Here is a 15,765-nt window from a genome sequence, read left to right on the forward strand (position 1 = left end):
GAATGAAATCGCGTAGCGACAAAAGTATGGTCTCAGGTGGAATAAAGTGGTTTAGGAATGTGTAATCGCCACTCAGGTAGCTGTTTTAGTTGTTCTAATGCTCAGATAAATTGAATCGACGTAGCCCAATTCCATAAGCAGGCGACTCGCTCTATCTCTGTCTCCAGCTGCAAAAAAAAAAAGAACGGCACCGGAAAGACACAGCAGATATTGGGGAAAAAAATGCGTTTTTGAGTTCCTTTTCCGCATCAGTGCAGCCTCACTCTCCTCGCTATCTTCGAAGTTTTAAATGAGTTCCGAGGCAAATATTTTCAGTGGCTCGGTATGTGATGACTCGATCACGCTTCAAAAGGTAGAGCTTCGTATCTGATAGACTTTGCCTAAACAAGGTGGGACGATAGCTTTTTTTCGCAGGCAAAATGCGGAGTGTTTGGGAGCCCAACATAACAGCCACTAATTGTTATGTCGAATTGACGTGCCGTTCCACATTTGAGCGCCTTTTGGCTGAGTTAATTACTTTGCCGGGGATAGATTCTCTCTGTCGGCAGCTCTTCCAAATCCTCCCTTCCAACTGCTCTTTAAACGATACAATACCGCACTCTTTTCGGCTCTTTAGTGTAAATCGGTCACTACGTGTTAATTTTTCGCGGTTTTGATAGCTTCCCTGCAAACACAACCACTGGCCGAATTTTGTGCAGCAGATGAGATGAAAGCAACCTCATGGTCATGCCTACAAAACAGAAAAAACTAATCTCCAAGTCCGCCCATTGCTTGCTAACTGCACAGGCTGCATGTAGTCCGTCGGTTCCTCTTACGTGCGTCATAGAGCGCATCAGTTTTCCCTACTATCCCCGTGGTGGGCTTTCTGTTCGAGAAGGTTACGCCGTGCTTATGTTTACGACTTCTTGATATACAAAAACTACACTGTCGAGACTTGCAGCAGCCGTTCCCAGACGAAGGAGCAAATTTAGACACGGAAAAAGCGTATTGGTTTGTTCCATACCCTCGAAACTTCGTTTAATTGAGTGCGAAAAAACGCTGAGGGTAGCTTGCTGTGGGATAGACGCTGCTCGATCAGGAGCTGCAAGAATCAGCTCGCCAGGGGTTGCGGAGGAAATGCAGCCAATGGTACCTCACATATAGGGGGGCCACACGAGACTGCGGAGGTGACACGAATGACCGCCTTCAGTTTGTAGCGCACTAGAGCTATGCCGGACGGTGAATGAAATCCTCAAAACAGAAATAAATGCGCCGTTTTTCACTCGGCGTCTGAGCAGATCTCCGTTTCTTCTCGTGTCTTCTCCCGCGCTACACTGGTTGAAAACGAACCATCAAGGTGCACAGCGCTTGCGCAGTTCGTGTTGGCGGCAGGTGCAAGCGCCGGCGCCGGATCACGCCTTCGGCGTTTAGGTCCCTGTGTTTTCAGACAGTTTCTTTTGTAGCAGAGGAAGTTTATCGCAGTCGTCAGAAGGCGCCACATTTTTCGGCAAAGAATGATTGCACGATCTTTGATCAATGTTTAAGGGTAGCTTAAAAACCCAGATGTGCGGTCGTCACGCAGCTTTGCACGGCATGCAGCATTCGGCAGGCAGCAAAATGCATTAATGACAGGAGTGACACACAAGTCATACTTTTGGGCTGCCTTCAAGCTCGAAGCTTTGCCAGAAGCTCAACCCTTTTTGGGTTTACCTAATGGCTGCCTGAAGGAAGAAAAAAAATGCAGCAAACAGCAGAGTATAGCAGTCATTGGTTGCTCATAAAGAAAGCGAAAAAAAAGATGAGTGCATGCAAAAATTCAATGATTTTTTTTTTGCTGGTAATGATAGACGCAATAAATATGGCACTCCCAGTGGAGTGTGGTAAGAAATGCGCCGCAGAGGAGGACTCCAGATTAATCCCCCCCCTTCCATAGGATCTTTAACGTGCAACGATGTCCCACAGGAGACACGCATTTTCCAATTAGGCTCCAACGAAAAGCGGCCGCAACGAACAGGCCGCAACTTTCGCCTTGGCAGCCGAAAGTAGCGGGATCGAAACCTAATGCCTGAGCCACGGAGCCATCGCGGCTCGTATTTGCATACCTCAAAACGGGGCTGTTATAGTAATTTTTGCCTCTACATTATTTTTCTTCCTCACCACTCATCGCGTCGAGTACGTGGCTGCACCTGGCGTTAATTAAAGCGTTGCATTTAGCAATCTTGGAAAGCGGCGGTGATCAATAAGGTGTGGAATTTGGAATTACCCTGTATTATAGAGAACCACTCAAGCATGACTTCCCATTCCCAGAACACAAAAAGAGAAGAGGACGCACAAATGGCAGAAGCACCAAACTGCAACCTAGTTTACAGTAGGATACAACTTTGACCACGCATTAAAAGCAAGACATGTAACATGCACCAGCGGATAGTGAGAGAGCGCGCGCTCAGTACACTTCACCACATCGCTGTATAAAAGGTGGATGCCTACGCTTATTCTATTCTTTATTTCATAATTTTGTTGCACTCAGAAGAAACAAGACGCTGCTGCTGCAAAAAAAAAAAAATTCCAAGGGACCCAGGTCCTTTATTGACGGCTGGCTTTATATAAAATTCATGAGTCAGCCTATCATGACTGTCATAGGCACGGGCGGCAGCTAATCGCCAACAGTTTCTGCCTGTCGACAAACAGAACCGCTATAAGCAACGCTTAAGTGCAACGTATAAAATGTTGGTTCTAAAACACGCCTTATAATAAACTGCACATCTCCAACCAAAATTTTAACTTTAACCCAACGTTTCGAAGCCGACTCGGCTCCTTCATCAGGCGTGACTGAGGGCAGTAGCTAGCGTCTTTTAAGTATGGAGAGGAGGGGGTGGTGGTGAAAAGAACGACAATGTGTCGCGAAAGGCGCGGGGGAGGGGGTTTAGGCTGTTAGTCACGCTGGCGCACTGCAGGGAGGTGCTGAATGGCGACTTTTTTTCGTTGCGTTGAAGAGCGAAGTCTCTGGACATATACTGGGGGCAGGTTTCCTTTTGTGCGGTTGATATTGTTCGGGGTGGTTTGGATATGCCAGGATTCCAGAAGGAACCTCTTGTGGTAATTTGTTTCGGTTCCGAGGATGCGGGTTCCTTCAAAGTTGATTCTATGGTCGGAGTCCTCGGAATGTTCGGCTACTAAATCGCGCTCTCTTGCGAATTTGCGGACGTCGTTCGTATGTTGCCGAATTCTTTCTTTGAAATTTTTGGTTTCGCCGATGTAGCTTGCGTCGCAGTCGGAGCATGGAATTTGGTAGACAATGCCTTGGGCTCTTTCTCTCGGCGGCCGGTCTTTAGGAAGAAGTAGGCAAAGCGCAACAGTGTTTGTGGGCTTGTGCGCAACCTGGAGACCCGATTCTTTCAGGATTCGGGCGATGGTTTCGCTGACACCTTCGACATAAGGAAAGGTGACGTATTTTAGTGGTGGCGTAGGTCTTTGTGCGTTGATTTCTTGACGAATGTTGTTTTTTTGACGTCGAAAGGTTTTTTGAATATAGTCTTTTGGGTAGCCGTTCATGATGAGTTCTTTGAATATCATGCGTTGTTCTTTTCTTCTGTCAAGTTCTGTGCAGAAGTGTGTCTCAACTCTTGTGAACAGCGTCTTTACCACTTATGCTTTATGGACTGTCGGGTGGTTCGAAGAGAAGTGGAGATACCGGCCTGAGTGGGTTGGTTTGCGTTATACGGAGAAGTTAAGGGTTTTGTCGTTTCGGCACACTAGGACGTCCAAAAACGGCCGGGAGTTTTCTTGTTCCACCTCTAGCGTGAACTGAATGCCAGGTTATGCGGCGTTTAAATGAGAAAAGAAATTTTGAGTCTCAGATTTTTTTGATGACGGCGAAGCAGTCGTGGAAATACCTGAGGAAAATCTTTGGTTTCGGGTGGAATGAGTATAGGGCTCGTTTTTCTACGTGTTCCATTGTTAAATTGGCCATTACGAGAGAGACGGATGCTCCCATTGGTGTTCCTTTCACTTATCGGTAAAATTCCCCGCTTGACGAGAAGTATGTGTTTGATAGGCACAACTCTAGGAGGCGGCACACATCATTTACACTCAGCAGGGTTCGTGCGCTGAGTGTGTCGTCGCGTTGTAGGGCGTCACGGGTAGCGGCCACCGCAAGCTTCACGGGGATGTTTGTGAAAAGGGACACAACGTCGAAGGAGACAAGGCATTCGTCGGCCTCAAGGGTGGCTTCGGACACCAGTTCGATGAAGTGACTGGAATCACGGATATGGGTCGCTGTTTTTCCTTCGATTGGGGATATTAGTTTGTGAAGGTATTCTGACAATGAGCGAAGAGGGGAACACCGGAAGTCGACAATCGGGGGCAAAGGGACCCCCGTTGGTGGACTTTTGGGCAGGCCGTAGAATGCTGGAGCCGATCCGTTGGTGCTCAATAACTGAAGGTAGAGGTTTCGGAAGGTGGAGTTTTTTTCGAATACTTCTTTCAATGTTTTGTATAGCCTTGCTTGGGTAGTGGTTGTGGGGACCTTTTTTAATTTTGCATATTCTTGACTGCTGAGTAAGGTGGATATTTTCTCTTCGTAGTCCCGTCCGTCCAGAACGACTGTTGTGTTGCCCTTGTCTGCTGGGAGGATCACTATGTTGGTGGCTGTCTTGAGGTCTTGCAGGGCTTGCCTTTCGTCCGGATTTAGGTTTGGTTCTTTTCGGTGTGCTTGCACTGAATTGAAAACAATAGGTGTACTCAATTTTTTTTCTACATAGGCTAAACCTTCAGAACACGTCACCACTCAGAAATTAGTGCCACCTACCTGGTCGTTATCTTCTCTGAAAGCGCCCTCGCCTCTCCCACCCCTCACACCCTTGCCGCTTTAATGCCTCCTTAGCTGTGCTGTTCCCTTTCGACACAGTTGATTGCAATAGATACATACGCGTTGCCCATCATTTCTTGCCAATACCATTGCTTCGCTTAAACTTCGTCAGAAGAATCAGCGTGTTCTTAAAAAGAGCGCATTGTCGCAATAGTTAGTTACTTGGCATAGTGCAGTGACAAGTGCAATGGCTACATACAGGCCGGATAGAAGTATAACATCGTTGGTGCAGTGTAGCGTTAGTCGTTTATAACCCACGCAACCGTACACCGAAGAAGGATGCAATGTATTTCGAGAAAACTGCGTCATTAAGTTATATTTAATTGTGCACAAAGAGTGAAACATGTTAGGATGCTGTATTCTGCACTTTACCGAGGCTTAATTCAGCACTCATCCTTTTAGAAAAAAAGCGGCACCACCAGTCAAAAGGAAAATTTCGTAAAAAGTTACCTCCTCTTTTGGATGAGCGGAATTAATCCGATGTCGTTTCATTAGAAATGAGAAGCTTGCCTATTAGGCTTTTGTACACGGCACATGTGCTGTTCTAATAATACTGAACATTTATAAACAGGACTATAGCCAACAAGATGCAGTTATTTCCGAGCTACGAGGGTCGGAGCTACTTTAAATATCTCGAGATGAGTCAGACTCTAATTATTAACTCCCAGGAAAAGTGTATACCCTTTTGCCAAGGTGAGCCTATTATCTTCTCTCAAAGTAAGAATATCTGTACCTATATATGTATATAGGTAGGAACTGCTTGAAGCGTTCTATATCAGCAAGAAAGACAGTTTGTGCGTCAGCGAAACATCAATATCTTCGTACAAGGCGGAAAAACAGTTTCTTGAGTGATGCTCATCGTATATGGCTTGATGTGCGAATATGTTCCTTGCGCAGGCGCTGGCTGACTGTATATGCATGTATGTCGTTTCTTCAATTTAAACCAGTTATGAGAGGCGCTCTGTCTCGTTCCTCTCTCTCTCTCTCGTGTGTGTGTGTGTGTGTGTGTGTGTGTGTGTGTGTGTGTGTGTGTGTGTGTGTGTGTGTGTGTGTGTGTGTGTGTGTGTGTGTGTGTGTGTGTGTGTGTGTGTGTGTGTGTGTGTGCGTGCGTGCGTGCGTGCGTGCGTGCGTGCGTGCGTGCGTGCGTGCGTGTGTGTGTGTGTGTGTGTGTGTGTGTGTGTGTGTGTGTGTGTGTGTGTGTGTGTGTGTGTGTGTGTGTGTGTGTGTGTGTGTGTGTGTGTGTGTGTGTGTGTGTGTGTGTGTGTGTGTGTGTGTGTGTGTGTGTGTGTGTGTGTGTGTGTGCGCGTGTGTGTGTGTGTGTGTGTGTGTGTGTGTGTGTGTGTCTTTAAAGTACAATTATCAATTACCAACTAGCTCAACAAGAAGTTCTCTTAAGCTATATTTCTAATACAGTGGGCCCTTCTGTTAGTGAGTCGTCTCCAAACGTTATTGACGAATGGATTACACGTGTCCTCGCCAACGCCTGTCGCGCAAGAAGCATCGCCTTCTGCTTTAAGAATGGATTGGTTCCGGCAGAAGTGGGTGCTGTTTATCGCCCATTGTTACCTTCATGGGGACACGTGAAACAATTAAGAAAGATTCTGTGGTCTGAGTTGTGGCGCCAAATCGCCTGCTTAACGACCTTCTACGCACTACCTGTCTCACGCATTATCCTGCCTGGCTTGCTGACATTCGGTCTGTAAAAAGGTTGGCATCCCAGATGACAGAACAACTCTGGATATGCATCCGCAAGAGTCTGCTCAATGAAACAAGAAAGGACATGAAGAAAGCTGTGAGTGGTTTGGTAGTTGTGGTGGACATCCATTTGGCAGATAAGGTGACGTCCGTGCTTCAAAAAGGACCAAAGTGTGGCATTGAACCAAAAGTGCCACCGCATGAACTGGTAGCCGTAAATCGACGTATCGCAAGGAAGGCCGATCCAGAAGAGCAAGAAATGTGCCTTCTGGACGGCGTTGACTTTCTTCTTAAATCTGGGTACCCGAGACCTACGCGACGCATGGAAATGTCGATTGGAGCCATTGTGTCATATTTAAGTAATAATTCACTGACGCTCCTTCAAGCAGATGAGGGTGGTTCTGTAGTTATGTGTGCGGATAACTTCTCGATTAGAGCAGCTCAAGAAATTAAAAAGAATTTTTCACTTATCTATGTGAAGTCTACAAAAGTAAAAAGCCGCGCAGTGGCAATGTTTGAACGTCTGGGTTTCGTCAGCATTGCTGAAGAAATTGAAGAAAGCAAAAATAAAGCGCTGAGAGTGTTCTTTTCGGTAAAAACGCACAAGCAAGACTTCCCATTCAGAGCGATAGTTACGGAAAAAGTTTCGTGGCAGAAGCATATTCTTTTATTCTCGAAGCATTTGAGCAAACTAGATGTAGGAGATTTGTTTTTAACGAAAAGACCCGAAGAAGTATGTGAACTCCTGAAATCTCAGGTTGAGGTTGGGTGCGCCTTTTCTGTGGATGTTGTTGATTTATTTTATTATGTACCCCACGCTGCCCTATCTATCTACTACAGTCAGAGAATGTATTGAAAGAAATGATCTTTTTTCCTCCCAGAACTCTGCCGGTATTTTTATTGATGATTTTTTAACTGTTTTAAAGTTTTACTTGGAGTCCACTTTTATAAAATTTGACCAGGGGTATTTTCTGCACAATGCGGGCATTTGTATTGGATCGTTTATCGCGCCGGTATTATGCAACATCTTTCTTTCACAAAAGGACCAAGTGCTTCAACAGGTTTTACCATCTGACAAAGTTTTTAAACTTTCTAGATACATGGACGATTTTTTAGTTATTTTAACCAAGGACGCAAGCTTGAACTTTGCTGAAGCTGCACACGATGTTTTATCCCTTTAGACAACATGGAAAAGGCTTGCATTTTATATGTGAACTGCCTGTGGACAATTTTTTTGCAGTTTTCAGATCTTAAGATTGAGTTATGAACGAATCATGTGTGTTGGGCTTCCGCTCCGCGAGCCAAAGAAAGGATTTCTGACACTTGATTCTTCGCATTTCAAGTTAGTGAAAAGAACCATTGCTTCACTCTGTCTTGAGTCTGCGCTAAAGAAATCATGCGTTCACAAGATGCGACCGAGTTTTGACAACCCATTGGCCAGGCTGGCTTCAGCCGGATTCCCTGGTTCGTTCGTGACAGGGGTCGCCGAAAGCCTCTTGCAGAAGATGAAGTCTATGGCAGTGAGAGCTAGGGCAGAGGTCCCTCGAGAAGAGGCGAGACCTGTGGCGGGGCCGTATGTGCACAAGTTGGCTCACAACGTGAAAAAAGTTGCCAGAAGCCATGGTGTCCCGCTCGTCTTCTCAGCCTCACTGAAACTCGGAAGCCTTTGCCCTCGAGTGGAGAAAAGAAGGGAAAAAGAGAAAGAAAGAGGCTGCGGAACCAAGCATGGGCGACCATTCATGAAATGTGCCGAACAGGCAGATTGTGAAATTCCCCTCTCGTGCGGTCGTTCCTATATAGGACAAACCGGGCGCTGTGTCAATGAGGGAATCAGGGAACACCAAAGAAACGTGGAGCAAAATAAAGAGGGCCCAAATTTACTTCAGCATATTAGCTCCTGCACTCCACGCTCTTGTGAGCCATGTTTATTGGTGCGGATTCGTGCCAGGAGTAGCAACGTAACCGCCAGAGAACTGATTGAAGATTTCTGTTTCAGCACGAAAGGCAGCCAGCGCGTCAGCGAAACATCAATATCCTTGCACAAGTCGGAAAAACAGTTTTTTTAGCGATGCTTGTCGTGTACTACATGATCTGCAAATATGTTCCTTGAGCAGGCGCTTGCTGGGTGTATATAAATGCACGTATGTGGTTTCTGCTAATTAAACCATTTTAAAACATAACAGCGCGCACTTTGATACGGACTACGAGGAGACACGACACAAAGAAGCGTTGACTTGCAACTGATGTTTATTGCTTGGAACGAGGCATATATACAGTTCCAACAAAAAGAAGAAAACACACAACCATTCATAGATTCAAGTCATTCAAACATGCTGCACAAAACAGGGACGATAACAAAAATCATCATTTCCCTCTCGCTAAGAATGCCAGTTATTTGGAACCAATCGATAAAGAGGGGCAGCTGACGCAGGCGTCTTTTTACCAGGCGATGTGCGCTGCTTCAATTATTTCACGTGTTAGTTGGTGACTGTGCTTGCTCAAAACTTGTGCGCGAGTGAAGTTTTTGGGGGTTTTTTGGGGAGGGGAAGGAAATGGCGCAGTATCTGTCTCATATATCGTTGGACACTTGAACCACGCCGTAAGGGAAGGGATAAAGGATGTGTTGAGTTGAGTTGAGTTTAATGGCGCATAAGCGACTAAGGCTATCATGCGCCAAGCTCAAGGTATAAGAAATTGTTTTCTGTATAATCTTACAAAGGTATAAAAAATATTGGGGTGTAGAATGCCTAAAAGGTAATACCCTTCTGCCCAGTATTGAGAGCAAAACAAGATATTAAAGGTTTCAAAGGAGGCTGGTTACCCTCATCAGCCGTCCTTGGCTGGGCAAGGACTGGAGGCCCCCAACCAATCAAGATAAAAACCTGAGCCCTTTTCTCAGAATGCAAAAGTGGCTGAGGTGCATCACGCAAAGTACTGGGTCATGTTTTACATATCTTTAAGAACACCAGCTTCTGTTAAAAATCTAAAAACACAGGACATGTCCACAAGTGCATTTTCACCTAAAATCAGTGATGGATGAAAAGGGATGCGTTGGTTATAAAACGGAGAGAAGCACTTTTTCCGTAGGTTTTCTAGTTTAGAACATGAAATTAAAATGTGACTGACTGTAAGTTCGTCTCCACATGTACAAACTGGTTTGTCTTCTTTTGTTAGCTGGAAGTTGTGAGTAATGTGTGTGTGGCCTATACGGAGGCGACAGATAATGACTTCGTTGAAACGTTTCTGATGCACACATGACTTCCATTCACCGAGCACAGGCTTTATTAAGTGTAGCTTGTCATTTAATTCGCTGTCCCAGGAGGACTGCCAAATTTTCCTTGCCTTACATTGTAGTAATTTCATGCAATCTTTATTGGCACATTTGCATTCTTTATTAGCTTGCCACAAGCTTGAGCAGCACACAAATCTGCTCTTTCATTGCCCTTTATGCCGACATGACTTGGTACCCAACAGAGTCTAATATTTTGTCCTTTTGCTATGGCTGTTGTTATGTTGTGTATAAGGTCTCCAAGCAGCGGAGTTATTGCATTTCTGTAATGAATGGCTGTAAGCACACTTAGCGAGTCTGAGTAAATAATACTGTTTGTGAGGTTATCATTTACTATTTTTTCTACGGCTACACAGATAGCGTAACATTCCGCAGTGAAGATTGAAGCACACTGTGGAAGTCTTACTATTTTGTACCAATTCCCGTGTACCGCTGCACTTCCAACGTAAGCGTCTGTTTTGGAACCGTCGGTCTAAACGGCTGCGTAATTACTCTATTTTTCTTCAAGTGTGAGGAGTTCTTGTATGATGATAAAGGATGTGACTGATAGAAGAAAGGAAGGAAGGGGTGCCGTAGTGGAGGGCTCCGGAATAATTTCGACCACCTGGGGATCTTTAACGTGCACTGACATCGCACAGCACACGGGCGCCTTTGCGTTTTTCCTCCATAAAAACGCAGCCGCCGCGGTCGGGTTCTAACCCGGGAACTCCGGATCAGTAGTCGAGCGCCCTAACCACTGAGCCACCGCGGCGGGTCAACGAGTGAAGTCACGGTGGCAAGTTTTGCTGTCACAGTCTCTACACTGGATGCCGAGATGCTCTTTTACAGTGTTATGCACATTGTTGTTGTGCTCCTTCAGGCGTTCATTGAGGCATCTGCCCGTCTGACCCACATAAAGCTTGCCACATGAGAAGGGAATGGTATAGACTACACCTTCTTCACAGGAGACGAATTGATTGTCATGATTGATGTCCCACTCTCTAGGAACTAAATCGGTATTAACCATTTTGCACATCTTCCCAAGCTTATCCAGAGCCGAAAAAATAACTTTGACACGTGCTCTATTTGCTATCTTTTTTAGTCTCTGGCAGAAATAATGAAAGTAAGGCCCAACAGTGGTTTTTTTTCTTTTTCCTTTCGCGTCAACGAGTCTACCTGTGTTCCTTTTCTGTTTTTTTCTCAAACTACTGAGAATACATTCTGACACTTACACTAGCAGCTGCTTGGTATAACCAGCCTTTATGAGCCGATCAGTTTGGTGAAAGAAGCTATCTTGCATGGAGCGCATGCAAGATTTGTTAAGCGCATTGTGAAAGCATGATTTCACCATGGCACGTTTAACCAGCTTAGAATGAGATTACATAAAGGGGAGTAATGGCTTGCTGCTTCGTCGCTCGTAAGACCAGCACGTGTGAAGATGCATTAATCTGAGTTTGATATCTAAAAATCGGATGACATGATTATCTGGCACTTCAGTAAGTATGAGGGGATGGAGGCACTGAACAAAGGTAGCTTTTATCTGCGTAAAGACTGCGTCAAATTTTTCCACACTAGTGTCCATAAGAACAAGAAAGTCATCAACATAGCAAAAACACTGTAGAACCTTTCATCCTTTCAATTTTTCTTGAAGTCTTCTACCCTTTTGTGCTAACAACAAGTCACTAAGCACGGAAGTTATGCATGACCCGATGCAAACTCCTCGTTTTTGCATGTAAAACTCACCTCCCAGGAAATGAAATTAGAAGTTAAATACAAGTGAAGTAGTTTTAAAAAGCTCGCGACGGAAATGCCATTCTTGTTCTGGAATTCAATTAATCCTTGCTGATCAATACATTCTTCTATGCTCGCGAACAGCTCATCATGCGTAGTGAATAATATAAGTCTTTAACGTCAAAATAGCCGGCCATCAGTCCCTTGTTCTTGTTAGTTTCTAAAAACTGGATTACACTCAGAAAAATTTTTACGTGGTACGGATCGTCCAACGTGAGCGAATTTAAAATCTTTAGAAAAACGGCTACAGTTTTCTGCCAAGTGCCTCTCTCAGATACAATGATACGAAACGGACACTCTGTTTTGTGGGTCTTTGCGCTAAAAAACACTTGTTAACTAAGTCCTTTACTTTTATCGGCTCCTTTCGTTAACAAATCAAGGTTAAGTTTTTTGCACACTTTCTTGGCCTTAGCTTTAATTTTTTTCAAGGAAATATTCTTGGCAACAGAAAACGAAGAGAAAATAGCTTCCCTACCCTTCTTGACGTACAATTGAGAGGGTAGCACTAGGTGTTACTCAGGGCGCAGGGTTATCACCGTTGTTATTCTTAATCTACATAAATGATCTCCCATCTAACACAATAACCAAACTTCGACTTTTTGCGGATGACTGCGTTGTTTATAACATCATCCATGCCCCTGAAGACACCATTAAGCTACAAAATGATATAGACACAATTGCATCATGGTGTGAAAAATGGCACATGCCACTTAACCTAGACAAATGCCAACTCATGTCCTTTTCTCGTAAACAAACCTCTATTAACTGCACATACCATATTAATTCAACTCCCATTGCTCGAACTTCCTCTTACAAATACCTTGGCGTTCACCTGACATCATCCTTATCATGGGTCACTCATATTAATTCAATATGCTCCCAGGCCTCACGCACTCTTGGTTATCTGCGACGGAACCTAACATCAGCACCACCTGAAATCAGACAACTAGCTTATCAGACATACGTACGCCCAAAGCTTGAATACGCCTCATCCATCTGGAACCCTTCACAAGCATACCTTACAAATGAATTAGAAGCCGTTCAAAATCGAGCTGCACGGTTCATCATGTCACAGTACTCGCGTGATAGTAGTGTCACTGCACTAAAACGAGCCCTTTCCCTCCCAAGTCTCCAATCACGTCGCATCGTATCACGCCTATGCCTCCTTCATTCCTTTTTCTACCGCCCTATTAACAGGCATCCTTTGCTGCAGCCGCCATCAAGAATATCCCCTCGCCTAAACCACACTCATCCCATAGCTCCCATTAAAGGCCGCACATCAGCTATGAATGTTTCATTCTTCCCAGATGCAATAGCCCGATGGAATGCCCTGCCTGATAATATTGCTTCTTGCACAGATCGAGCAATTTTCCGCACTGAATTAGCGAATCACCTGTGTCTTACGTGATGTATTCGGCTTCATCAAATAATCTGATCCTGTGTTACTATCTCCTTTAATGTTTTTATTTTAATGTTTTAATTTTAATGTTTTGCTTTGTTTCGTTTCATTGCTTTTTGTTTTTGTTTTTGTTGAGCTGGTACCATATGTTGTACACACTGTTCTTGCCCCCGCCTTATGTAATGCCCACGGGCCCTTAAGGCTTCAATAAATGAAATGAAATGAAATTCTCCTTCCTTGTCGGCTGGAAGCAAACGCAGCGAATGTCCTTTCAGATACGAAAAAGTTCGCCGAACAGAGACGGTGTTCACTGGAGTCTTGCAACGTATTAACGCGTCCACTCCTTCAGACACGTACCTATCGGATTCTGCCACCGGTGCCAGCCTGGACACCTGCCTCACCATGCTCAGAACATCACAGGTGACCTTTTGGGTTCCGTGGCGTACTTCGGCCCCTAAACATCAGTTGCAAGTCAGCACTCGTCTGTGTCATGTCTCCTCATGGTCCCTGTAAAAGTGCGCGCTGTTCTGTTTTAAAATGACTTACCAACTCGCCCAAGCATCTGTTTTAACAAATTTAACCAGTTGTGCGTGGCACTCTGTCCCACTCTCTTCTCTCGTGCGTGTTTGTGTGCGGTTTTTGCGCCTTTTAAGCACAATTATCAATTACCAACCAGCCCAACAAGAAGTTCTCTTAAGATGTTTTGTGAAGCACGTTTAACCATCACGCCCGCAAATAGGAAGAAGGGACGTTCGAAACACTTCGTGAGTCAAAAGCAGTAAAAAATTGCTTCCTCTGTGCAGAGAAATTAAGAACGAAAAAAAAATTGTATTCGTGTACACGCGTATTTGAGTTTTCCCGTGTGAACTGTGCAGATCAGTGCAAAACATCACACATCTCTCTGTTGCTGGTCTTTTAACCACCTGTGTTAGTGACACCCATCAATTACTGAATAATACACAACAAAATAAGTTATGATAGCGCTGCTACGGGGACTGCGCGATACAGTGATTGATGATCTTCGTGTAACAACCTCCAACCTTCGGAATCTGTGTTGACACAGGAAAGAGGCTAACGGCAAAGCGTCGAAGTGCAAACATATAACAAAAGACTGAACTAAACAAAATTGTGAAGGCTCTTCTTACTGGCAACACAGTGCCAAAGATATGTTCTGTGATCACAAAGATAAAAAACGACGTGCACACCAATCATGAAAGCTCAGGACAGACATGATAGGACAGCCGCAAACAGCCTAAATAGCGCAGTTTTAATTCACGTTGCGAAGCTCGCGAGATCCTTTCCTTCCATTTCCTTTTCTCCGTTTCCGTCTCAACGCACGAATAACTTGGGGCGGCTTTTTGCAAGATCTTGTCAGCGGTTTCGCTGAAGAGTGTGCAAAACCATGCGACTTCCCAACAGTTTTCAGGGACGTACCATGAAGGATCAGTGGAAGAGCCACCTGGAGATAGACGCATCCTCTCGCAATTCAAATGGTCCCATTTATGTCTTGTTATCTAATGGAAAATAAAATCTGCCTTAAAAGCCGCCGCGGTGGCTCAGTGGTTATGGCGCTCGGCTGCTGACCAAAAAGACGCGGGTTCAAATCCCGGCCGCGGCGGTCGAATTTCGATAGAGGCGAAATTCTAGAGGCCCGTGTACTGTGCGATTTCAGTGCACATTAAAGAACCCCAGCTGGTCAAAATTTCCGGGGCCCTTAACTACGGCGTCTCTCATAGCCTGAGTCGCTTTGGGACGTTGAGCCCCCATAAACCAAACAAAACCAAAATCTGCCTTAGTCTCTTTACATAAAACATGATTTATGCTGAAAATTGTGCTTTCTACGTCATTTTCTCGACAACGAGTACGTACAATTCGCGCTACCAAGTCGAGAAAAAAATCTCTGCAGGCCTCCACCACCAGTAATGGACAGAAGCTTTATTTAGATTTCCTTGAAACAGTATGAGGGAAACGCCATTTCTTACAGCCGAGCGCATAATATTCCGTGTGTCATAGCAACGTTTAGGAATAGTTTCGATTCCCTGAATAGTCAGGTCTCGTGGCGCTTTGTTTATTGGCTGAAGGCTTTTGTTTGTTTTGATTCACTGTTAACCGGGCAGCCATTAAGTGTGGAGCTTTCAGTGGTACCTAAGATATGTTGCTTTAAACCTCAAAAGAACAGCAGAGTTAACTGGACGATAAGAAAATTGGCGTTGTGGACTGCTCATTTTCCGATGAAAACACTGCGTCAACTTATACTGGTCATCACGGTGAATATTTGTCCTTGTGTAATTTTTCTCATCTGAATCCCACGCAGCAACAGCCTTTCAGTTTATCAATTCGAAAGCATTACTTGTCCCATTGTAAGAAAAGCCTGCGGCGCTCGTGCGTGCGTGTGTGTGTGTGTGCGCGCACGTGTGTGTGAGTGTGTGTGTGTGTACTCGCAGATGGTGCAGAAAAACCTAGCAATGGCAAACAAATAGGATCAAGCCAAGCACCATCAAGCCAAGCACCATCATTTCAGACAGTCATACACGTGCCGTTAATCTATATATACTCCCCAGTGGCTGACCTCAAGGTTGCGACAGTTTTCCTGACAAACATGCGTACATAAAAATTGTGGGACCAACGTTTGTCGTACAGCGTTCCGGGTGGAGTGATACTATTCCTCTTAGCATATAGCTTACATGTGGTAGTGAAGCTGGAGGCTAGCTTGCGAGGATTACAACCCACGACATATGCACGTTCAATTGCATCCCTTCCCAGACT

The 15,765-nt window shown here is 44.9% G+C and overlaps 1 non-coding gene across 1 annotated transcript; it reads left to right on the forward strand.

Annotated features, from left to right (window-relative positions):
* Positions 1 to 14,544: 14,544 nt before the first annotated feature.
* TRNAS-GCU (transfer RNA serine (anticodon GCU)) lies at positions 14,545 to 14,617 on the forward strand. Its single transcript has one exon. It is a non-coding gene; the product is annotated as a tRNA-Ser (tRNA).
* Positions 14,618 to 15,765: the final 1,148 nt, after the last annotated feature.

Source organism: Amblyomma americanum, chromosome 4 (assembly GCF_052857255.1).
Source record: "Amblyomma americanum isolate KBUSLIRL-KWMA chromosome 4, ASM5285725v1, whole genome shotgun sequence".
Classification (NCBI taxonomy): domain Eukaryota; kingdom Metazoa; phylum Arthropoda; class Arachnida; order Ixodida; family Ixodidae; genus Amblyomma; species Amblyomma americanum.